A 26,319-nucleotide genomic window follows, 5' to 3' on the forward strand; every position below is an offset into this window, starting at 1 on the left:
ACAAAGTTCAATCTATGCCTGGATATGTCTTTGTTTGTGTGTTTTCCCTCTCCGGCAGGGCACTTATGAAAGTGTTCTTTTGCATCAGAGATAAGGTATGCTGGCCCACTGGGAAGCGAGTGAAAGTGGGTTTTATAATATGTGGGAGACCAAATTCCTACAGCCAGAAGTACCTCTGCGCCAGGCTAAACAGTGGGCACAGGCCTCAACACACACACTAATGGACCAGTGAAGTAGAATCCGGTGTAGGAGTGCAGGTTTGGGCCGAGGTAAACAAGGCTCTGCTGGTCCAAGGGCCTGTAAGTTATTCATTAAAGATACGTAAGTGCTCTGTAGCGATTCCCTCGGCGGCGGCCCCATTGTGTTTTCTGTAATTTAAGGTGGTCTGTTTTCCAATCAGACAAATTAAGGCTCGGTTATGACAGATTAAGTTTCTCAAAAGCTGCAATCAAGCTTTATCTAATCAGCTTAATCTGCAGTTTATCTGCACTTTGCAATTGCTTAATGGATTGATACGCAAAAAGCAGCATTCACGAAAATGTTTCACAAGAAATTACAAATGTGGCTTACAAATGTTAAGTGCTGTTTTGCAGCTGATTCGGCGAGAGGCTTTGAGAGACGCTAATTAAGCCTCGTATGTCTCTCTGTCATTCAGGCGACATGCTGTGTTTTTTTGGAGGCACAAACACTCTGGACGGCTGAGGGCAGTTCAACACCAGGACCAAAACGTTACCGGTACGTTTGCATTAAATGCTCTATAGCAAGAACTCTGCAAGTAAACTCAAAATGAAAATAGCTGTTTATGCCTTAAAATCAAGTTAAACATCAATGTGATGTCTGAATTTTTGGGATATTTTTAGTGTGTCACACTCGCTGAAGTGGAACGGCATGTTTTACATAAAGTGGGACAGTCTCATCGGCTTTGCAAAGAAGGAAAGGAATCCAATTTACTTTAAGAGTCCGTGTGTACGTAAGCGAGAAAACGTCTCCGGTTCTCACAGCGTTGTTATTTCCAATCAGGATGGAACATTTAGAGGACTAATGTCAGAAAGTCATGTTGAGAAATTTACCCAAACAGAGTCAATAACTACTTATTGGTCTCTGGGTTTTGTAATGACGTTAGTTTTGTCTTCAGTTGGGGATGAAAGGAATCAAGCTTCTCATCACACTCATTGCTTTTTAAGTGTTCCTACCTGCCATCGGTGTCTCATAATATCTGTAACAGAGGTTTTAAGTCAATCCAAAATAACTCTATTAAGATTAAACGTGTGGCGCACTTTTCACCATCATGTCGTGTGTGTTTGTAAAGCTCAGTATCATTAATATCAATATAACAGGCTGGTTAGGACGAGCTGCTGATGGAGCAGCCTGGACGACGTGGGGACTGACAGGTGACATCAGCACAAAGGAGAATATTACATCTAAAGCTCAAAGGCTCGAAATGTTTGCATCCAACACTCACATCTGTACGCTAACACTGTAGCCACTGAAACCCTCGCAGCTACAATTAAGATATGAGACGTTTGTTTGTCGTCAAAAGGCTGACGTCCCCTGTACAGGTGGAAGAGCTGCTGTTTAGCACAACGGTTAATTCTGCTGGTAAAAGGCTGTGTGTGGATGTGAAGGTTTGCACAGATTCATGACCTTTTTGCACAAGCTGCATAAAAGTTCAGCCCTGGTCCTTAATGATGCGGATGATGATGTGGAAGACTGACACTTTGTCAGATGTTTTTTACCGCCAGGGTGAGAGTGCAGGGCGAGAGATGCAGCCGGAGTCCTTCTCACCTCATTGTCCTTTTGCAGGATGGAGGATGGAGTGCCGAGGCTCTCTCTTTGCTCCGGCTACAACTGTCATCTCAGCCTCATTCAGAGCTCCGCAGCACTTAGGCCCCATTTGCTTTTAAGGATGTCTGACAGGACAGCAGCCACGTATGATCAAACTTTACTTTCACTGTGCACTTGTGACAGTTCATTGAGAGAGGCTCTAATGTGCTGTCAGCAGTGCTCTCCACTCAGCTGCCTTGATTTACCTCCCCATCTGTCTCAGTCAAACAGCACTAAGTTGAGAATGATCGGAAGAAAGGTGGCCCGTTAATTCCACATCCTTGAATTTAGCAACTTCACGTGAACCGAGACTGGGCTTTGAATATTCCAAATGCAAACCAGTTTGGTTCAGCTTCAGCCTTTCCTTTAAACGTATGGAGACAAAAAGAGGAACCTGTGACCACTTTAAATACATCAGAGAACCTTTAATCAGGTCAAAGAGAGGTGAGCTTCTTCAGTATAACAGCATGTATGCTTTGGATCTGTAAATGTAACACTGTGCTAGTCAATATTTATATAGTTAGAGGGACTCTATGTGATGTGAAAGGTGTTGTTCATGGTCACAAACCCACAGAGAACGATAGATAAAGGCGTTATTGTCATTGTACCAAATACAACAACACTTGTGTGGCGATGCAACCTGGAATACTCTAAAAAAAAAAAGGTATATGTAACAATAATAAAAAGATAAAGGATAAAATAGAATAAAATGAAGTGAATTTAAGAATAATTTTTAAAGAATTTGGCTCTATACATACGTACAGGAACAAATAGTGGAGAGCAAAGTGATCCCCTTTCTCTGCAGGTCCTCTAACCTCTGCAGTGTTTTAGTGTCTTTTACCTGATTGTTTTGATTTTATAACCTCTAACTTTACTAATTCGGTTCGCTCTCATCGCCACGACCGTGTACGTTTGTTATCTGTGCAGCAGAAGAACAACCTAAGAGAATAGCAGGCGAGCACAAAGGAGGATCCTCAGGAAAAGTGTTGCGTGATTATTACATTTACGTTCACCAAGTGCAAAAAAACATGCTTATATGCTAAGCTAAGCTACACTACGTAGATGTGAAAATAAGCTCATAATGTTTTCTATATCAGCTTAGAATTCAGACGGTGATATGTCTGCACTGTTTCTGCTGCCTCCAAGTAGCCAAAAAAACCATCAGTTAATACAACCTCTTCATATTAACCTATATGTTTTACAAATAGACTAAAAACTTGGATGCATTTGGACTCTTCCTGTTAAAACCGTGTGCAGCACATCGAGATCCAACGAGGATGTGACCTTATGGCGGACTGAGGAGTTAAGAAGCTGCTGTTTTGCTGCGTTAGCGCTCCGATTACAAATGGCTGCTGCTGCTGCTGCTGCCTTTAATTGCGGCTGTGCTATTGGTATTTTAAAATCATTTACACCATTTGAATCTCGAGGTGTATAAAGATGCCATTAAAAGCACAGCGACAGAGTTTCCCTCCTCGCTCCATGCTCGGGTCGCTGAGCGTTAAGGGGTTAAGGTGGGATGTAGTTACTGGATTCCCCCCGTACGGTTATAGAGAAAACGTCCAGATGATGTACAGTTGTGCTGCTTTAGTTTAGCGGTAATTGGAAATTAGCCCAACATTATGGAATAACCCAAAAAGCTGTGCAACATGAGAAGGATTAGGAAGCGTATTATTCACACAGGACATGATGATGTGGATTAAAGTGCTGCTTTAGCTTCTAGCTGCAACAGAAAAACAAGAAATCAAGACAGCAACATAAACTATGCGAGTCCTTTAAAGGATTGTTTCTCATGTTGGAATTGTGTTTATTTCTAATTTAAAGCTAAACACGTGTTTGCGCGCCTTGTTTATGACTCGTCTGTACACTCATTTGTTTTACTTGTTAAAGACGCCGGCGACTGTTCACGAGCGCCGCGTTCGTTATTACAGTCGGAACACCGGCGACTTCAAATGCACGTATGTTTTTAATTAGCACGGATGCCTCGCAGTTGTTTTATACGTTTCAGCTCTGGAGCTGCTGTTCAGATATTACAATAAATGTGTTTCATCCTACAGCGGCACCTCATCGCATTTTATTCAGTTTAAATTACAGGATGTGAACAGAGCAAATCCACCCCACTCAGCCATTATTCCAGTGATTACTATGTCCAAAGCCATTCAGGGTAAAACATAGCAGTAAGTATAACCCCTTTTAAATGTTCCTCACATAATGATTCACTGCCCTTGATGAACTGAACCAAAGGGAAGGGAGAGAGGGATCAGTCAGCGTTCGGAGGCTTCAAGATCTCTCTGTCACTTTAGCCGGCTGGAGTGCTCATCAAAAGATGATAATGTGTCTGTTCATCTCATTCTAATGTCTCCATTCCGCGTTTTCTTTTTTTTTTTATGATTTAAGCTGCATTTTTTGGAAGTGGCTGCGTTTACAAGCTGTATTACAAGTCTCTTAAAGGCCTAATAAATATGGAACTGAATGAGATTCCTTTTTCTCTCTGTTCATCTTCCTGCTTTGATCATACCATCCCATGACATATCCATCGTCAGCTTTTCAACTCCTCCAGGAGTGGGCATAGCCTAATTGGTGCTACGAGGAATAAATCAAAGCAGAAAACAGGACTTGTTCCAAACACAGCTCATAATGCACTAAAAAAAAGAAGAAGAGAAAAGAAAAGAAAAGCCTCTCGTGTTTCCTGCAACTGTCCAGTGAGTTTACATGCCACCTCATGTTACATTTCTTCAGCGCTGCAGCAGCTGATGTATGGCTGTTAAAGAGTGACTGTGATTCAACATTACACGGCCGTCCTGTGAGCTACCTGTGCTGCTCTCTTGGTCCTTATTCTAATCTTATTTAACAGTCTCTGCCTGACACGCAATTCAATGCAGGCCCCCAGATTGGAGAGTTTCCAAACAATCCTGAGCTCACCCAAGCTTGGAATTGGTTTTCCGTGGAACATCTCCCTCCTCCCTTTGGGCACTTTACCAATTTGACCAAATTTGTTCCATCACTGGTTCTAAGTACCAGAAGTGTTTTCTGCCCACACTTGGACTCGTTTCTGCAATTTGCACATTCTTTGCAGAACATTAACAGCTTTGTCAGGGGCTGAGCTACCAGCTGCTGTGCTGTGGGGGCCCGTGTTTCAGGGGAGACTCAAAGGAAAACCGTCACCAAACGCTAACAAGTCGTCGCTTCCTGTCTGCGGCGCTCCTAAACATGCAGGCCAGTCGTATGCAGCGTCTATAATCAGCATGTAAACACTGCATAGATGGTTCATAACACAGGACTATAACAACATTATAATCATGTATTTGAAAACGATGACCGTCTTTGTTTGTTGATATTTGTGCATTTTCATTATTTTAAACAGACTCTTATAAACACCTCTGTACATCATGACTACATCATATCATCATTCATTTCTGATCTCCTTCCTGCAACTTTCAATGCTTCAGATGATGAGTTACCGCTATATCTGCTCATAGCTACTTTATATTGTGTCATAGACCATCTATTAAGTGTATATAATACAGTCATGACTCAGTAGTACGACCCTTAACAATCCTAAACCTGCTATCCAACAAATTTTTAGGAAAAACCAACAGAACCCATAAAAACAGCCTTAACATAGCGACAGCCTTGGATTGTGACTCCAACATGACATTTAATGTCACCAATCAGGATGACGGCGTATTATCTGACTGAACAATCCCACAGATTGGCTACGTTCACACTGCAGGACTTGATGCTCAATGAGGATTTCTTTGTGACTTCCTTCACGTTTCCAGTTCAATGCGACTTGTATGTGATCTGCTGTGTGAACTTCATACGAGCCAAAAGTGTCCCGCATGCGCAGAAGAGGACACGACGACGTCACACGCAGCGAGCGTGCTCAGTGTTTACGGAAGTAAACATGGATGGTAACGGTGGAGCGTATCTGCCACTCCCCCGCCGCCACCGATGGAGGAAACAGAAGTGTGAGCGCTAACTAAACTAGCATCAGCAGCCAAGTACTGCCTGTGTGTTCTGGACACTTCCACCCCGTCAGAGCGCTGCCCCGGGGTGGAAGTGTCCCCCGACCGCACTGAATGTTCTGATATTCATCATTAATTGAGCCGAGAAAGTTCTATTGGGACCAGCCCTACTAGTTATTATAACAACTATGAACAATAATGAACAACTAATGAGCCTTCCAGCATCAAGCCCTCCTTGTATCTGGACCTCCGTCTGGACAATCCGACAGCCTTGATATCCGACATAAAAGAAGGTTTTACATTTACCGTCTGGTTATCAACTGTACTGCTAATAAAACCGATAAAAGTAGTTTTATATTTTAACCACATGTGGGTTTAGAGTGAGACTTTCAGAGTTTCTGCGATCATGCTAATATTATTAGTGTTATTAATCTGCTCTACTTTGTGTTTGTATGCAAATGTGACCTCTCGAGTCACAGATGGAGGATAAAACCTGGACGTCACTTTGTGACAGCGAGGCCATCGTCATGCTGCTCCGGCCCACCTGTTAACTGACGGAGTGAAGAGAAAGAGTTTGCTCCCCGGTAACACTGTCTGAACTGCTGAACTTGAAGGAAAAAATAAATAAAAAAATCAGTGTTATGTTCACAATCATGTCAGCACAAAGTCCTGCATCCGGCTAAAGTCGAGCCGAGATAAATATTCAGTGGCACAGAGGCGTCTGTCCGGTTGATGCACACTGAGAATACAATGGACCTCTAAAAGTTGATATACTGTAATAGGCTAAGATAATTACAGTTATAAAACCCTCCATAAATGCCCCATTGAGATCAGGAGTATTAGATTATACCCACAGAAATGCACGCCCACTGCTTTTTTTAATTTAAGGGATGAGTGTTAGCAGAAATATCATTTAGGCATGTGATCACATTGGAGGTGTACATACAGATAAAAAGCGGGATGCTTCATAAAGCACTGCATTAGAGTTGGATGATAAGTGCTTGAATTATAAGTCAGCTAATTTGACCGAGCGATTCTAAACTTTCCGGCAATTCCGAGGCATGAGCTGCTTCAGGCTCCAAAAGTAATTAACAAAAACTTAAAATAATTTGAGCTAATTCTTCTGGTGCTATCTGGTAGGAAAATGATGCATTACTGTATATTTTGATTATGAGTGGAGAGAACGCCTTTATCTGCAAAGTGAATACCTTATGCTGAGGCTGCTTCTTTAAAGACGCTGCTTCGGGGGATATTTGCAGTGTGCCTTCTTTCTTTTTTTTTTTTTTTGTCACCCCCTCATTTCTTTTGCGACTCTCCTCTTTACATACACAATTCAAATAAAAACGTTTTGTCATTACGTGTCAGTCTTTACCTGCAGGTAGCAGCAGTTTGTAATCCCAGTTGTTGGGCGTGAACTAAATATAATATCTGCAGAGATGTGATGGCACATTGCTTCACATGTTTGGCACCTTTTTTAATTTGAAAACAATTCAATGAATACTCAAAGTAAAAAGATGCACGAGAATGTAAATGTCAAGCTTTGTGTCGATTGTTTTCATTTTAATTTCCAGAAAATAGTTGATCCTTGCTTTGTTTGGGTTTGATTTGTTATATTACGTACGCAGCAGCAGCAGCATGTGAGTTTTGTGGGGATTTATTTGTGTAATCGTGCGGCCGTGTGTGATGCCGGCCTGCTGTAGTGCTGCAGCTCCGCCTCCTCGCCTCTGCCGGGTCCCTGTGAAAGCAGAGAGAGGAGAGAGTGAGAGCTGGCCCCATTTAATGTCCTCTGATGGGCTCAGCCTGTTCTTTATCTCTCTCTGCATCATACCGTTCTGAGTGGCTATAATAGGATAATAGACTCATCTGTATTTGTTTTTAGACCATTGACTTGAAACCTTGTTGATACGCATGTTTCAACAAATGCAGGTAAAAGATGTTTTCTGCTGCTGCTGCATGAGAAATATGTGTTTACCAAAAAAAAGAGGACGAAACATTTAAGAGATGCAAAACTCTCTCTTGCTTATCTGCCCTTTTATCTATAGATTATATAGAGCAGCTGCATTCATCTCACCCTGTTTGTTTCGTGTAATTATTTGGAATTAATGAATTTAGTCCTGACGGCATAATTTACACGTTTCAATTATCTGGTGACTGGCTGTGTTAATCAGTTAAGCTCACTTGCGATGATGCTATCTGCTGGATCGTGCAGGAGACGAGCGACTAGACCGCACAAAGTGAACACGAGCAACATGTGCGAGTGTTTTTAAAAATGCTTTCCGTTAATGTGACTCGTGATGAGCCACTTCAGTCCAGTGTGAGGTCCAGTCAGCTCTGTGAAGGTCCACGTCTGGGGCGCGGCTTTCACTCAGAACTACCTCAAAATAAATATTTCATGCTCACCCATGTTGAGGAAATAGTTTGACATTTTAGGAAGCATGATATTTGCTTTCTTGCCTAGAGTTAGATGAGAGGATCAATACCACCCTCATATATGTGCAGCCGTAGACAGCAGAGCCATGAACAGCTTAGAGCTGCATCTCTCTGCGGTGCTGCTTATTAACAAAGTGTCGGCTAATTTAAATTTTAACGTTAACATTTGTTAACCGAATGCAGTGTGGAGTGTCAGGATGAGCTGCTGATGATACAGAGAAAACTACAAGCAGCAATCAGTCTGATATAAACATTTTAAAGCTGTGGCCAGGAGAGGATTAGCTTAGCTTAGCATAAAAAAGCATTGTGTATTTTTTGTTGTAGCACCTCTGAAGCTCATTAATTGACATGTTTTATCTCATTTGTAGAAAACAACAACAACAATGGGATCTTGGTTTCATAGAAGGTTGTGAAAAGGGAACAAAGCAGTTCCTTCCTGACAGCTCAGGGACACTTCTCTTTATTCTTCATGCTAAGCTAGGCTAACCTGGCCTCACATTTAATGGTGCCACTGACAGCAGTTTGAGATATCAGAGCGGTACAGTTTTTTAAATCTAAATTAGCAAGAAAAAAAATAAAAATAATATTTCAAAAAGATAAAAAAGTCAAACTATTAGCCTAAAGTGGCACATGACATTGTTCCTAATGACACTAAGCAATATCATCAGTCTGACTGTCAAAACTAATTAGACCTAGAATCCATCACAGATGTTTGGGTCACCTCAGGACGACCAAGCCCGTCTGAAAGTGGACATGTTTCTGATCAACATGAGAGTGAAATACGTCACTATCGTTCCTCCGTCACATACCTAAACATAAATGCTGATGCTGTTGCAGGTCCATGAAGGGTTTTATAGATTAGTAGTGAAGACATCCACAGTCTGTACGCTGTTGTTGCAGCTGCAGGGGCCTAATTAAAAGGGAAATTTCTAGAAAACAACATAACGAAGAGATGCACAGCGAGCATCATGCCTTAATTGGACTTATTTTCTTTGTGGTACAGTTTAATCCCGGTGACGTCTCAGTAAAAAAAACATCCTGATACCTTCTGCAGAAGCTTGTCAGCGTGTGCAAAGTTCCATCTTAACAGTACGGTAGCCTGATGCAAGTTTGGTTTTAATTAAATTACTTGTTCGTTTAAGGTTGCATTGTCTTTTTTTTTTAGCCTTTTTAAAATTTTGTAAGTTAAAAGTTTGAGAAATCGACTAAATTGCAGAATTTTACATTTTTCTATCACTTGAATCCAAAACAAGTTGCTATTGTCTCCACTGGTTACCTGGCAACTGTTTACAGCCATAAAAAAATAAAAAGTCCAGGACACCTTTTTTTTTATTTACACTTTTTTTTTTTTAGCATAAAGAAAAAAGTGTGGTATCCGCCTCCTGCTGGATACAACGCTGCATTAAGTAGAGGAGGAATGGCACTGAGCTCTTCTGGCTAATGCAGTGTTTTATCCAGCAGGAGGGGGGGCTGCGTAAATGCATACGCAGGTAAACAGCAGCACCACCCTTCCCAGTGTCCCAGCAGCCTTTTAGTGGGGATGTCGTGTTTGCTTCCTGGGGATAGACACCCAAGTCAACACAGCAAACACTACTTAAAATCTGAGCATATTCAGGCCAGTGGAAGATAACAGGGCTGCACATGAGACCTGTGCTAATGTCTTCTGAAGGGCACTGGGATAAACAGGCACTTGTCTGTGCAGTGGAGGGAGGGCGGTGTCGGATGGAGGAAAAGTGGGGACTGGGGATGGGAGATAGCCAGACTCTGCCAGGCAGATGGCCTCCCCAGCTACAATGCAGCTGAATCCTCTCACCTCCTCCACCCTCCCTTTCCCTCTTTCTCCACCCAACTTTAGGGCCTCATTCCCTCTCATATTGTTTTGTATGAAGGCCAATGTCCTTATTTATGGTTTTTTTTCTGTTCAATGTGTGCGCTTAGAGACTCCAGTGGTGGTGAAGTTGCCATGACTTTCATTAAAGCCGAGGCTGAATGAAATATGGATGTGCAGGGAGTGAATTAGAGTGATGGAATGGGCCAAATATTGCCTTCGTGGTGTCTGTGCAATACTGTCTTGGGGGGATAGATACTCAGGCCTGAGGAAAGTAAAACCCCTCTCCAAGTTCAGCGCATTCATCAGCAGGCCAGAGAAGTTTGCCTCCATGCAATGTTGATGACTGTTGTGCTGCAGAGGATTTTCGGCGTGCGAGGAGAAGCCGGGGTTGGCGGGAATATCCTCAGCCGTTACCTGTGATGAGGGTTTGACCTTAAGAGAGGGATTTGTAATGTTACTTCAACAAATCAATTATGTTTCTGACATTCAGATAGCGGCGATGCTTAGGATGTAATTTGCTTTTAATGATTTAATGAAATGAGCCCAAACACACACGAAAAAGGGCTGCAGTCGCTGCATCTCTGACAGTTTTAGGTGAATCAGAACACTTGTCATTATGCAACGTATGATAAAAATGCAGAATATGATGAAGGACAAAAACTTTATCTGATAGAAATCAATAGTAACTCTGTGGTGTGCTCAGCAACAGAAAAATAAAACAAGAAAAACACAATTTTTTTTATTTACACTACAAAAAAGCTACCGTGCAGCGCATTAAATATAATATTAAACATCGAATTCAAGTATAAGCTGCATAAAACAGCCTCCGCATCCAACACGAGCCAACCAACCTGAAATAAGAACATGTTTTTGCAAATACAAAACAGATGGGAGGCTCAAACGTACTATTTCAGCTCACTGAATAATTGGCTATTGACACCAAGTTGTCACGACACCAAGTTGGATCCACTTGGTCCTCGCGCGTGTTGTCATGCTGCATAAATGAAACGCAGCACAGTCAACGGTATGAATTCGGTTCGTTCAGCTTAAAAATAATCCTGAATAGGCCTTGGTGTGGAAAAGTTTGCAATGTGACGTGAATTCACCTCATGAGTTTATTCAACAGCACCAGCACATGGCTGCTGCTGCTGCTCCGAGTGTGTTGAAATAAATGTAAAATAAGAACTCCACCCTGAACAATACACAGATTTATTGAGATTATAAGCACTAATTCGGGTCACATATGAATTCATAGAGACGTTGAAGGCTTCCACCTTTACTTACTTAAGCAGAGCAACTTCTGCGGTACCAAAAAGTGTATTCTCATCGCCGTGGCGATGTGGGGAGGGTGTGCTGAAGTGGGAAAAGAAAGCTTAATTGAACAAACTAATGAGTAGTTCTTATTTCCATTGGGGATGTGCCAGTGAGATTGTTTGACAGTTTATCTGTGATAAATAAATTCTTTAGGAGCTAATTAGCTTATACGCCCTCGAGGGAGGGGGGTGTTGAGTGTCCGAGTGTGTGCGTGAGGAGGATGTGTGTGTGTGTGTGTGTGTGTGTGTTTCTGTAGGCTATAGTGCCATATCTTCAAGTCAACACTAGTCCACTTCCTGTTCTTTCCCACTCCACCTCCTCGCTCATGCACACACACACACACACACACACACACACACACACGCCCGTTCCCATGGTTGAAGCAACACCCACGGAGCTGCTAAACAAGCTACAATTAAAACAGAGTGAAAGTGTTTTAAAAAGATAATCTGTTCTATACGTGAAGCTCGTTTTATAAGATAATGCACTATTTTCCTCATTAAGATTAATGTGAGGAGACAGACGCCAACAACAAAACTTCTCGCTTAGTTAATGTGGGAAATAAACTTTATTTTTTTTCCCTGGATGTTTATGCCGCTCTCGTGTTTGAACTCTAAATATAAAGTTATGCTGCTGATTAGCTTAAAGCATAGAGAGTTAAAGGAAGATAGAGAAAATCTGCCACCGTAGCATCTGAGAAGTCGACTCATTAAGACATTATTTTGTTTTCGTTTAATCAATGAAATAAACTAATGGGTCAGAGTGACGCTGTGGTCGTGATCGGGGGTCATGGCTTCATGTTTCCAGTTAGTTATAAGTAGGAATAGCATTGAGCTTCTCCTAATAGCTGATCCAAAGTGATGAATTCATCTGCCCTCAAATATTTGTCATTGAAGTGAAGTGCACTTTAGCGACTCTTAACTTCACCTATCACCATATAGGACTCCTCGTCTGTATCTGTAGGAAGATGTATGCTTCAGCCCGTCCAGATAAGAGCCCGTAGGGCCACGTTGGAGAGTCAGAGGTTGGCCCTATCTCAGCCTCTGGGAGAGGACCGCATCCAGGCGTTAGGGTCCCGGGGTCCCCGTGGCAACGCAGCATCTCTGAGGCTAGATCAGGTCATCGCTTCGCTTCTTTAAACTCTGTTACAGACAATATTTAAACAACACCTTTTGCTTTACGTGTGTCTTTATTCTCCTGCTACAGTACATTTACTTATTATTAACTCATTCCTAGTTGCTGAGAAGCTTTTCAAAGCAAGTCAACAATATACGACATGACCTCAGCGCGTTATGTTCAAGCTGTGAATACATTTCTATACGAACTGTTACATGTGGTTCCTTTGCCATAATTCAGAGATCCTTCGACTCATTTGCTGCAAACACAGAGTTAATCCTGCAACTACAAACTGCCTGGAATATTCTGATATTACAAAATGTCAGGAACAATAACGTGGTCCTTCACTAAAAGGTTTCTATTAACAGCTGACGTCCTCTTTCACAGACCTAAGTGTCCACAGCCAGGAATCCTCAAGGAGCGTTTGTCAAAAGTTTCTGAATAGCGAGGTGTAAACCGACGGAGAAAGTTTGCCGAAGACTTCGACAGAGATACACGAAGTGAAAACTTTTGGGTTGCAGCAGCGAGACATTCTTTGTATTGTCAAAGAATCTGCTTTTATAAATACATTAAGCAAAAGAATCCCTTTGTGTGCCATGGTCAAACATTCAAGAGGGGGACTATGAATTTCTACACAATCAGAGCAAGTTGAAGTGAGAATTTGAAGAATAGAAGGTGGAATACAATATGCACCGGTGGAATAGAATGAACACAATAATTATGCTAAATTATAAAGTGTTTCTGACATCTGTCACCCCAGAATTTCTTTCAACAAATGAAGAGAAATAAACACAGAACATTCCTCTGTTCTGAAGGAATGTAATCCTCTTGCCTCCCTGTGCTCTTTTCTTTTCTACTGACAATGATAATTACAGTTATTGTTGGACGGCTTTCAAGGATTTATCTCCTTTTTGTATTAATGGCTTTCTGAAGCTTTTAAATCCAAAAAGTTTAATTCGTCGGTTCTGTGTGGCCGTTGTGAGTTTTCAATTTTCCATACTTTTGTTTGAAATACCTTTAAGTTGTGATGTGACGTTCTTCTTAATGTTCTGCGGTTAGAAAATATTTCCGCGGTTCAGCCGCTGCAGTAAATATATAGACACAATGTTCAATTTTGCAGCCAGAACGTGGAGCACACTCCAGGTTTGTCCTGGGGTCAGTCTGTTTGTGCAGCTAAATGGGTTCAATTCAAAACCCACTCACACTCAACAAGTCCACAATACGTAGTTTGCAAATGCCCTTCAGAACAACACTTAAAAGTGCTTTCTGAATGATCACCTTTATCAGCAGCATAACGTCACCGTCGGCGCCGAGCGAAGCCGTTTTCTGATCCGTTAATGTTCAGGTTTGATCAGGTGAGGCTTAGAAACAAAAGGAATGAGGAAGGAATGGGAGGCGATCGCTTGTGTGGTTCCAAAACAACATTTTTGCTCCACTTAGAAGAACCGCTGTCCAGGAGAGGGTTCTGTCACCTACAGGTGATCCAACCTGAACCTCTGACACCGTCCACCTGAGTGTTACTGAAACAACAGCTGACTAGCTGTTAGATTCAAACTACTGGGTCCAGGTTAAAATACACCTTTTCACTCCATTTTATCTGCATGACTAGTACACCGCCACGGCTAAAGGTGACGATACTTCTACGTGCACTTATTCTCATGGCTGCTGGAGGTCACCTGATTTTAAATCCCAGTAATGGGCGGTAATGAGCTGCTTGCAGAGCGACCTGTGGGGCTGTTCTGGGGGAGGTCAGGCTGTCATTTAACATGAACAAATGGTAGTTTGGAAGCATCCAGACGTACACATTTGTTATGCAGGCTACCATTTCTGCTCGACGACAAAACACATTTTGCTTCCAGAAACCAGCACTAAAGCATCGTATATACACCGAAAAACCAAAACGGCATTAAGACAGAACACGCCATCTGGGTTTAAATCAAAGAATCCTCCCCTCCATCAAACACCGGCTAAGGCCAGCTTTTCAACATGTCCTCCGTGTTGCAGTTTCAGGACAATGACTGACAGACCACACAGTGTATCCCCTCATTCAAAGACTAGTCCTCATAACCGAGCCGGGTTTTAATCTGACTGAGCCACCTGTGAGGCTCGTCAGAACTTGAGCCCACAGGGGCAGAGCTGGGCTTCATTACTGTGTCGCTGGTTCTGGCCCAGTTCTCCCCTTGCTCTATCTCCCTGCCTCTCTATTCTTCAGTACCTTGCAGGCATGGTACAGAAATGAGAGCCGGCTGCTTGGTCCTCCACATCACTCCATGGCCGCAATTTGTCATTTTTCACACGAGATGAAGCCTTTTATGAAACGAAATGAGTTTCCCTAAAATGAAGCACCACAAAAGCTCCGTGATTAATTTGCTTGTTAGGCTATTGCAGCTGTCACCTGTGGAAGACATCTGGACAGCAGATTGACTAATGCCAGCAGTAGGGCTGAAACACGGCTCTCTCTCTCTCATAACCTACCCTACAGTCAGCCTTTCAGTGGGCTTTTAAAGGCACTTCTCACTGTTTGATATAGCCCCTTTCTGAGGGGCAATTAATAAGCATTACTTGTGATTGACATGGTAATTAGTTGCATTAATGTGGTCATAAGAGGCTTTGTACAGTATGGTGGGGGAAGAGGGGGGCAGTGAACTGATGTTAGGAAACGAGGAATGAGCACTGCGCCCTCACTTAAAAGTAATTGTCCATTTGATTACCACCACTTTTTTTTCTGACAGTAATTTTGTCAAAAAAAGGCATTACCGGAGTAACAAAGTGTAATTTCAGCTCTCAGATTATGCACTTTCTAATCATGTGGATCATTTAGCACTAATACAGATTATATAAAAATGGGTTTTTGGTTGTGGTTTGTGTTTTAAGATTCGTAGGACACTGCAAAATGCACGTTGTGTCGAGTAGCACGAGTCTGCAGGAGCGTCACACTTTGGCTGCAATGCACAGCACAAAAGTCCTGTTTTAACAATTTCAGAATTTAAAAAAAACCCTCTTAGTACGAGCATCAGACAATAAAAATAAAATGCTAGTTTATTAATTAATGAATAAATGCATTGCAGAACTCCATCTTATGACAGTAACAATAATAAAAATGCAGCTAATGCATGCTAATGATGGACGTCATCATCATCCATCGCGTTCTTGTTTAGGCTGTAATCCTTCCTCTTAATGCTGAGTTCTTTTTCTTTCATCGTACTCATAGTCACTACTTGTTCTTCTTCCCTCTCTGGTAAACCATTCACTGCTGGCTGACGTAAAACGACCCGCTAAGGCTGGGCCAGTGGGGTAATGTCACCACAGACACCAGATTTACACGTCAATTAAACTACAAAGTAGAGCGAAGTTTACCAGCACTGATCGGCTTCGTTAGCACGGTGTGAACTCATATGGCTCAAATGTGACAAACATTAAAGTCCTGCACTTAAGTTTTAACAGACCAGCTTTAATGTATGGATTCAGCAAATTTGCCTTACTAGCAATTTATGAAAAGATGCTAAAGGATTGTTAGAAACTCAACGATTCTGCAGCATATCAACAGTCCAGTGTTTCATTGTGATAGTCAGATAAACCAAATTAATGCTCACAAAAACCAGTGCAGGAATCTCTTAAACCAGATACAAGCCTCGTTTACCTCACACCTGTCCAAAGCACATCACCACCTTTAATAGAGAGCTGGCGAACAGTTGTGTATTTACATATCTTACAGTTATTTTATAATTTATTTGTAGTTTCTGGGGGCTGTAAGGTGGCTAGCTGGTTAGCATCCTTGTCTAGCAGCTTGAAGGTTCGCGTAAGGACACCCGGGATCTTCCTGCGTGGAGTCTCCATGTTCTCCCCGTGCAGCGTGGGTTCTCTCCGGGTTCTCCGGCTTCCTCCCACAGTCCAGAAACATGCTGAGGTTAATTGGTGATTGTAAATTGTCCGTAGGTGTGAATGTGAGTGTGCTTGGTTGTCTGTCTCTAAGTGTAGCCCTGTGATAGACTGGTTACCTGTCCAGGTGAACCTGCCTTCACCCTGAGTCAGCTGGGATAGACTCCGCCCCCCATGACCCTAGTGAGGATGAAGGTGTAGAGATGATGGATGGATCTTTTAAACTTGAAATACTTATTTTTTGTTGATGTGGGGTACCAATCTGTGAGGACACTAGCATACATTTTTGACTCCTGTTTCTTTCTACCCAAAGAACAGAAGTTCAATATTTAATCTCCTTTTTGCCACATTTTGGTCTCCACCAGTTTCAGGTGAAAACATCTGGTTGTTAAGATGGTAAATATGTGAGCTGATCACTAACTTTATCTGTCTGATGCAGAGTTGGTAGCATACAGTGGGACTTTGGAGTCTTTTATCTAAAAACAAGATTCATCTCGGGGCTGTAAAACCAAAACAATCTGCTAAGAGGTGCTAAAAAACCCTCTAGACTCCAGCCCCCTGATACCTTAGTGAGGTGTGTAGGTAATGGATGGATGGATGGTCACCTGGTACATTGACATACAAGATTTATTTTCTTTTAGCTTTGTTTCTACCAACTCCAGGAAGTATCTGGCTCCTCAACAGTGTGCTCCACTACGTCTAGTCTCTAACAGCAGTTTGGTGCTGAGCAGCAGTAATGATAATATTACCATCACAACAGTTATAAAAATCGTTGCACATATACAAAACGGACTGAAATCGCTGCCTGAATTGGAAACTTGCATTAATCTTTAAAAAATGTTAAGTAGAAATGTGTAGTTTGTGGATTTATTTTTTGTTAAGGAGCTTAAACATGTAAAACCAGTCACATGGCACCTTTAAATAAAGATATTCTGAGGGTTTCCTTTACTTCTATCAAACACTTTACAGCGATCGTGTTTACACTGCAAACTCAACACGGTTCGTTTCTCTCTGTGTGAGCTGTTCGAGGTCCGGGAACCCGCTGCAGAACACCAAGTCATGTAATGGTGAGCGCGGGCTTATTTTTTAATTATTGAGGAATTAGAGGGTAGCACTGGTTTATTTGTGTATCCTGTGTAATAAGGAAACATTTCTTAGAAATGAAGCTTTGTTGGCATAACTGCTGTTCAGTAAATTCAAAAACACAACACGCTGCTCTGAGACTCAGACCTTAGATTCGATGAGGCTATTTTGAATGGCATCGGACGGATCCGCTCTTATTACTGTGACCAATTTTTTTTTTCTTCACATAACTATGAAATTCCTGAGACAGAGTAGGGAGCATATAAAGGGCCCTGCTGCTGTGATAATAAACATGGCAACGACAACTGAACACAGAATTACTCTCAGTTCAGATCATGGACGCATTCTGCAGAGAGATGGACACTTTGGTGATTTACTGCATGTGCCTGACAGAAGTCTGACTGATGTGAAGGTTTTAGCAGTAAAACTAGTTTCACAAACACTGATGTATGTTGTGCTGTGACATACAATACTGTAAGAAAATACTTCTACATGCAGCAGATAGAGGTCAGTGTCTGAAGTTGTCTTAGGTCACGTTCAGATGGAGCCGGTATTCACAACAACGGATCTACGTTTTCAAAAACAACATCGTTCGCACCAGATCGTTTTAAATAAAATCATCGTCATTGGCTGCCACCGTCCATCCACCGATGGAGGAAACAGAAGTGTGAGCGCTAACTAAACTAGCATCAGCAGCCAAGTACTGCCTGTGTGTTCTGGACACTTCCACCCCATCAGAGTGCTGCCCCGGGGTGGAAGTGTCCCCCGACCGCAAAGAATATTCTGATATTTATAATTTATTGAGCCCAGAAAGTTCTATTGGGACCAGCCCTACTAGTTATTATAACAACTATGAACAATAATGAACAACTAATGAGCCTTCCAGCATCAAGCCCTCCTCGTATCTGGACCTCCGTCTGGACAATCCGACAGCCTTGATATCCGACATAGAAGAAGGTTTTACATTTAGTGTCGGATCATCGAGTCACGACTGTATTAAACAGGATGCTCGTGTAAATGATATACTTTCTGATTAACATTATTTCTTAGTTAGTGGGCGTGGCGCCTCTACTGAAACCAGTGCTCACAGGTTGCATACGACATGTGAACCTGCACGGTTAAGGTGGGCCTGCTGAGGCACTTTGTTTTAAGCTGGCTTGCAGCTGCAACACACCAGGTACAGGATGAATAAATGCTCTCGAGTCATATAATCAGTCTGCATCTTGCCATGGCAGTCCTCACAAACCGCCAGACCACAAGGGGAATGAAGGTCAGTGTTCAGTGTAAATGCACTTAACTCCTTGGCTAAACTTCTGCTGCATCCCTGTAGCTATAGCCTCAAAGTCATTTTAGACAGAACTGACAGACTAATCTCGCCCCTCCCAGGCACTCAGTGAAATGACGCCTCCTCCTAAGACTTCAGATCCCAGTCTTACTGCCTCTCTGTCCTAATATCTCTGCTCTCATAACAGCACAACCAGAAATACAAACACACCGTGGCATATTGCCATGACGCCGGTGTTTTTAAGATCAAATGCCCAGCCACATAAAAGCCGCGTTTCCAGCCAAAGCGCACGCCCGCAGACACACACTCAACGTGCACACACACACACACACACACACAGACACACACACACACGGCAGCGCTGCACTACAATGGCTGTCACAGGGCTATTTCAATAATCCCCAGCATGTATGTTTAATGGTGAGGGCCCAACAGGAAATGATCGGCAAATGAAACGGAGCAGCGGGTTATTACGTACCACTCTGGTGTCAGCTCGGGCCTCCTCACCATTAATTTTATTGTAACTCATTTCTGCGGCCAGAGTGGAGCAAGATTTAATGTTTCCATTCCCCACTCCTGTTCTGCATGACAAATTGTTTTAATAAACATATACTGGGTCATAATAAAGTAATAATAATCCTACCAGTCACCTTATATCACTTCAGTTAAATTTTCCCATAAGCCAACACTGGTTACAATGACAATTACACGGTAGCCAATCCTCAGCAAAGCAAACACAATGGGCAGATTTAATATAGTTTGTAAATATGATTAGTGTGCTGTCGTGTTATTGGAGTCTAGTATTTACATTTCTCTTCAGGCCCTTTTTTTTTTGGTACAGTACAGGATCAGCATTAAATAAAGCTTTTTCTCTTTTTCCTTCCTGCTCTCTTTCTTCCACCAGAATGCCTCCCCTCGCTCCCCTTCACAACTTAATGAAAAACATTGTTGACCGTTAATATTCCACGGATCAATCGCCATTTTTAATTTTGCGGATAAATGTGCTATTGTGAAGCCCTCAAAGATCTCTCCCACCTTGTGTGTGTGTGTGTGTGTGTGTGTGTGTGCCCTTGTCTTTGTGCGTGTGTGTTCACGCATGCATACTGTTGTTGTGTGTCTGCGGGGTGGTTTCCAAGTGAAAGGGAGAGAATGTGTTGGCGTAATGGCTCATGGTTATTTGCAGGGGCAATTTTATGCTACATTTCAATTATTGCCTAAATTTGTTTTTAGCTCCTGAAGTCATTGCTTCTACCTGCAATTTATCCAAGACACAAACATTTACCCCACGAACACAACATGCTTTTGTGTGTGTGTTTTAAATACAGGAGGGCTGTGGCAACCTTGTGAACTTGTACAAATAATAGAAATAAATCCCGGCCTTTATGTGCTGCTGACAGGCCCTTTTGATTGAATTGCCTTCTGGTACTGTAAAGCATTATGAAAGGCTAATTCAAACAGTAACTGCTTCCTAGTTTGTACCCAAAGTATGCGAGCCACATGCATTTGTGTGCTTTTTTTTGTCTGGAGGTGCTTTTTAAGGTGTCGGCCTCTCAGTTCCTGTGAAGGAGGAATCTTAATGCTTCAGTCGTGTTGTGATGTTATTAGACATCTATGCACCAGTAAGTCAGCAATCAGGGAATCTTTGCCCCCTGCAGAGTGGAGCCTGTTGCAGCAAACATATAATTAGTCCTGGTTTCAGATATGATGCTAAACTGTCTGCGTATGTTGTGTGTCATTCAGTGTACGCTCATGGCTTAAGCTCTTAGTGGCATGCACCACACTGATAGATTTTTGCAAAAAGTAATTTTGCTGATCAGGATTCACTTTAGCACCGCGAACAACAAGGACACGCAGCGGATACAGTAACCGATGCCATACGACTACATAAGGACTGTATTTCTGGAATAAATCCTCCTCAAAATATGTCTACAATGACAGAGAAAGTAGTTTTTCCTTCCAAACCCCTCAAAAAATGTTATGACATCAAAGCATCATGTGAAAGTCTGGCTTAAGGCTCAAAAGGGTTTGATTTAGGGAGGCATTGTGGTTTTAGCTAAACTGTATAAATGCAGAAGAAAACAGCAAAACAAAACTACTTTGACCATCAGTTTAAAACAAACAGTGGCCTGATTGTTAAAGTCTGACACGGTGCCGACCCGTCCATCCACCCCGACCTTCTCCCCACACAGACTGCTTTGTTCCAGTGTTTTCTGACTTTCCTCTTTGTTCCCAAGATAATTACTGGTACAGTAGCGTGAGGACTTTGTCACTCCAGAGTTAGTGTCTAAAAACAACAAGCATTTACATATAAATGTAAAAGAGATTAGAAAATAAAAAACACAACATGAGAAAAGGTAGCATGATGAATTTATTGAGCCTCAAAGTCTGTATTTTTAGGTTTGTTTGTATCTAAACTTCACCAAACTCTATCCTCAGTGATGTCAGATTATAAAATGGTCAACATATTTAGTTTTGTTGGAGGGATGATGCTCGTTGTTCTGCTGTGTTTTTGTCTTTTCCACTCCGGCGCGATGTTTCAGGTTGGCTGGGCGTGTTTACGTAACACAAGTTTACTTCTGGATCTGAATATGTGGGCTCTTAACTCCTGAAACAAACATCGCCTTGCCGTGTCAGTGCTGTCTGCGGCTGTGATGGCGTTGATGTATGTGGAGGTCTGATCCTCTGTGAAGTTGAGGGCCAGAGTCGGCTTTGAGTTGCATGTAGGCCTGCCTGTCACAGCTCAAAGCAGCACCACTAATTGTTGTCAAACGTCACTCCAATTTTGCTGGACACCCTGTGCACTCGTATCAGGAGAAAAAAAACCCCAAAAAACAGTGTTCAGCTCTTTGCCTATCATTCAAATGGGAGTCTTTTCTGGCTGACTTCTGCTGGTAGCCTTTAGTAGCCTCAATTTTCCCGCATACATACCGCCGACCTATCCAAAAACCAGAGTGACATGAAAGGGCTCTCTTCCACCACATCCATACCATTGACAGTTGAATGAAATATTTATTTATGAAATCTAAAAACATGTATTCACCCTTGACACTAGATTCTGGGAACATTGACTTCTGAAGCACCTCACCGCCACCAGAGCCTGGCCCTCCAGTGAGTCAATTATGGTGGCTTAAAGGAATGACTGAGTCTCTCTTCAAGTGTATACTTGGCCCTAATTTTTCATCTCAGACTCTTTTCATCTGATTCTCGGTTGAAAACATGAAAACAGTCGAGGCCAGTTCTTTTTAACCTGCACATAAAACTGAAGTCAAGATTGACATATGGGGATATTTCATGTAGTCGCTCGAGGGGCTGATTGCGTCTCAGCTTTTCCGAGGATGGATTACTTTTGAGTCATCCCTCGCGTAGTCAGGTGATTGTTAATCTCATCCAGATGCAAAGTCGAGCACTCTCTCGATAAGGTCCCGGCTATTTCAGATTTCCTAAAGTATTGCTTGGATTATTTGTCCTACAGGTCTGATTCATTTTTACTAACTGTGATAATATTTGAGTTGGCACAGGCGGTTTGTGCTTCCAATGGTTTTTACTCTCATCACCGAGACCTTCAAAAAGGACACACGACCTTTACAAATGAATTCATATTTCTGTAATTGTATTTCATGCTGGCTGCCCAGTGCTGTGTTGGCTTCCATTTTATTGTCTTGTTTCCACTTTGCAATTTTTGGAAAAAAAAAAAGAACTTGTGGTTGGATGATTACCATCTGAAGCCGTTTCTCATTGGTTTGTCTTGTGGTATCCAGTTCGTGTAAATATGCGGATTCAAGCCACATTATTTCTCAGAGTGCGGACTTGAGGGGGTACATGTCACAGATGTGATGTGTGATTTTAAATGCTAAGATATTGGTTTTCTGACACAAACTAATGTTGGGTTTATGGAATTCCTGAAAAAAATATGTATGGTTTTTTTTCCCGACTTCTAATTTGTCAGTCGTGTGTTGAATCCTTTTGGCCCGTTGTTTTGATGCGGGGTATTGCCAAGAAACAAGGAGGCCTGTTATTATTCATCAATATGGATGTTCCTTAGAATAGCCGACATGAAACACAGGAGACAGATTAATGTTTAACACTGTAGCAGCTGGTAACTTATAAATGACACGGAGAAGGGGCAACAGTAGAGCCCAGGGGCTGGAGCACATATCATACTGGCACCATACGCCCTGATTCCTGACTGGGCAGAGCCTCCGCTGCATGTCATTACCTCATTTCCTCTCTCTGTCGCTGCACTGTTCATATCGAATAAAGTCCCCCCTTCAAAATACGTTAAACGAAGCCGGTTCAGGATCAGCCGTCAGATTTGACAACGAACAGTTTTAGCGCCACGAAGCCCCCGTTGCTCACTTCACCATCGCTTGATGCTGCAGTAATCAAAACTGGGGGAAATCAAGCGGCCACGTTCCCAGTGGACAGCGGGAAGTAAGAGGACTCTTCTCCAGCAAGTTGGAAACCATTGTGACATTCAGATCCTCTGCATGAAATTACCTAGTTCTTTCATTAGAGGCAGAATAAACTCAACACTTCCCGTTTAATCTACCAGACTTTAAACTCAGCATCTTGACATTCATGAAAAGAAGCAGAGGAGAGAGGCTTTAGAGACCTCCCTGAAGGGCAGGCATGAAGAGAGGCAACCAGAGATGGTAATGTAGCTCTGTGTGTGTGTGTGTGTGTGTGTGTGTGTGTGTGTGTGTGTGTGAGTGGTGGGGATGGTGGTGGGGGTACTTGAAGCAGTTGAGAACTCATTTCAGACCCAATCCTAACCCTCTCAGTCACTCAGTCATCTCTCCTTACAACTCAATACTAAGGACCTGTGTGTCTCTCTGTCTGACACTCTGTGTAACTCTTCATTATCCTCCAGCCAAATTCAAAACAGCCCCCCTCCCTCACCTCACAATGGTGCAGCAGTGAGGGCCCTCTTTGTCAGCCCAGAGTCAAACAAGCTGCCCCCGCCCGCCGCTTTCCAACATGGCTGGAATGTTTTCCTGTTAGTTTAAGTCTCATCTCAACTAATTAATATTTTTGCTTATAGCTGCTGTAGTTCCCATGAGAGGCCCCTTAATTAATCATTTATAAATCTACACAGCCTCCCAGTTTATTAGTCTCTGCCTTTGGCGTTGGCTGACTGCATTGGGAAACCGCAAATGATTAGTTACAGGAATAAAAGCTTTTTTTTTTTTTCCTCCTTCTCTCCCTCCCTTGTTTGCAACTGATTAGGGCCTCACACAGAGGTATTTCCACAGCCCTGCTCTGCACTTTAATTCATTCAGAGCACCTGACACATTATTCACTCTCCCACCTCTCTGATCCTCTGCCTATTGTTTGAACCAATGTTTTTCCTCAGCTGCGTTGAGGCATGGCGATCAGTTAAGGCTCACTCTCAGCCCGGTCAAAACAAAAGCCACAGCACCAAACATGGAAGAAGGGAATTATAACCCTGAATGAGATCACTCGACCACAGGGTGAGCCCGGGCTGGGCCGCCATGGAGACGGGGTGATTTCTGGTCATCCTTTCGGGATCAGGTGGAGGGCAGGGTCGGTGACGGGAGCAGAAATGCATTCACAATTAATTCCTCAGAGCTGAGGGCCTTCAAGCCATGTCACAGTGCTAAAGCTGTCAGGCTTTTATTGGAAAAGAGGCAATATTTCCATCAGTTTAACAGAAAAATAAATTAATTGAATCAACTGAAAGCAGCGTGGGAGGTTTTCATAATGTCTTTGCACTCTCAGGGAAGAACGCCTCATACAACAGGGTTCCTTCATCCAATTAGACCTCCGCTGGCTGGCTCACACCAGCCTCACTCTGCTCAACATTCCACCTTATCGCTGCCTTTTTATCCCTTTTATCAACAAAGTGACTGCACTTTACTTTGGCATATAGGTAAAGCTCGCAAAACCCTCCTAGAGAGATGGACTAATTATGTTATAAGAGTCACACTGCGCGGCTCTGGATAGCCGGCTACACATCCAGCTAGTGCTGGTTGATCCTAATGTTGAAGGGATGCGAGGGTGAATGTTCAGCATTAAACCACACTGCAAAGGAAACACGGCACAAGACGTATAATATAACAGCCAAACCCGGCCCTCTGGATGTAGAAATGTTGATGAGCTGTTTCTTTCAGAAGGGCCTCGGCTCTCTGTTCAAATACAGCAAATCTAACTGGACTGAACCGGACATTGTGAGCTTCATCACAGAGTTATTTGTTAATCAGCGCAGCAGCACACTTTTCTCGCAGATAACACCAGCAGAAAACATAATCATCCAAGAGTGCGGGAGGGAGCCGGCCTCCACCAGCAAGGTAATTACATTCACATTCGTATACGTAGTGACAGCGAATGCGCGGCTGTTTTTGTCTGCATGAGGACCAATTACTTTTATTGAAATGTGTTACAATTTCCTTTTTTTTTTTCTTCCCCCCCCAAAATGATGGGTCTATTATCAATGCCTAGGAGACTAACTAGATCAAAGCAAAGCGCTGTTGACAGAACAGCTCCATCTGCGCTGTCGTCAACATCCAATATAGACATAAGATACACATTTTATTGCTTCTCTTGATGGTGTCATTATTATACCATAGTCGTTTATTTGGATGATTTCTGAAATTTAAAATTCTAATAAGAAATCTGAAAACGTGCGCGTTGGGAGGGTTGGGATGTGTTGAGCCGAAGATGGAAATGAAACCAGCGGTGCTCAGTTTGGTTGAAAATATAAATGCTGGTATGACAGAATACATGAGGTAACCGTTCATCCAATCTCTAAACCGTTGATCCTGCTCAGGGTCGCATGAGCAACACGGCAGAGTGAAGAAGACAGAACACGCCGTGGACGGGTCGCCTGCCCATCACACGTCTAATTCACACGGACAAACGGCCACCTGGGCGAACCACCGAACAAACCTGCATGTCTTTGAGCTTTTGGAGAACAACAGATAATCTGTAGGAAACACTGAAAGGGGAAGTGAATCCTACAGAGCCTGCAGGTTTTAAATCAGGACCTCTGCAGCAGATTTCTGTGGCCACCGTTGGACTGTCGGGTCATCTGAAGCTCTGAGGCCCAATAAGGAATTTTCTGACCATCGCAAACACTCAAATTTCTGTTTGTTTTGTCACGGTTTGAGAAAAGTATTGGACGTTTCTGGCTTACTTCTGGGGCTGCAAGGTGGCTCGGTGGTTAGCACTGTTGCCTCACAGCTAGAAGATCGCCGGTGAGGACACCCAGGATCTTTCTGCGTGGAGTCTCCATGTTCTCCCCGTGCAGCGTGGGTTCTCTCCGGGTTCTCCGGCTTCCTCCCACAGTCCAGAAACATGCTGAGGTTAATTGGTGATTGTAAATTGTCCGTAGGTGTGAATGTGAGTGTGCTTGGTTGTCTGTCTCTAAGTGTAGCCCTGTGATAGACTGGTTACCTGTCCAGGTGAACCTGCCTTCACCCTGAGTCAGCTGGGATAGACTCCGCCCCCCATGACCCTCGTGAGGATTTAGCAGTGTATATATAATGGATGGATGGATGATTTTTTTGTTGATAACAACCTGTATGGACACTAGCATACATTTTTGACTCCTGTTTCTTTCTACCCAAAGAACC

Source organism: Stegastes partitus, unplaced genomic scaffold (assembly GCF_000690725.1).
Source record: "Stegastes partitus isolate 25-593 unplaced genomic scaffold, Stegastes_partitus-1.0.2 Scaffold672, whole genome shotgun sequence".
Lineage (NCBI taxonomy): Eukaryota > Metazoa > Chordata > Actinopteri > Pomacentridae > Stegastes > Stegastes partitus.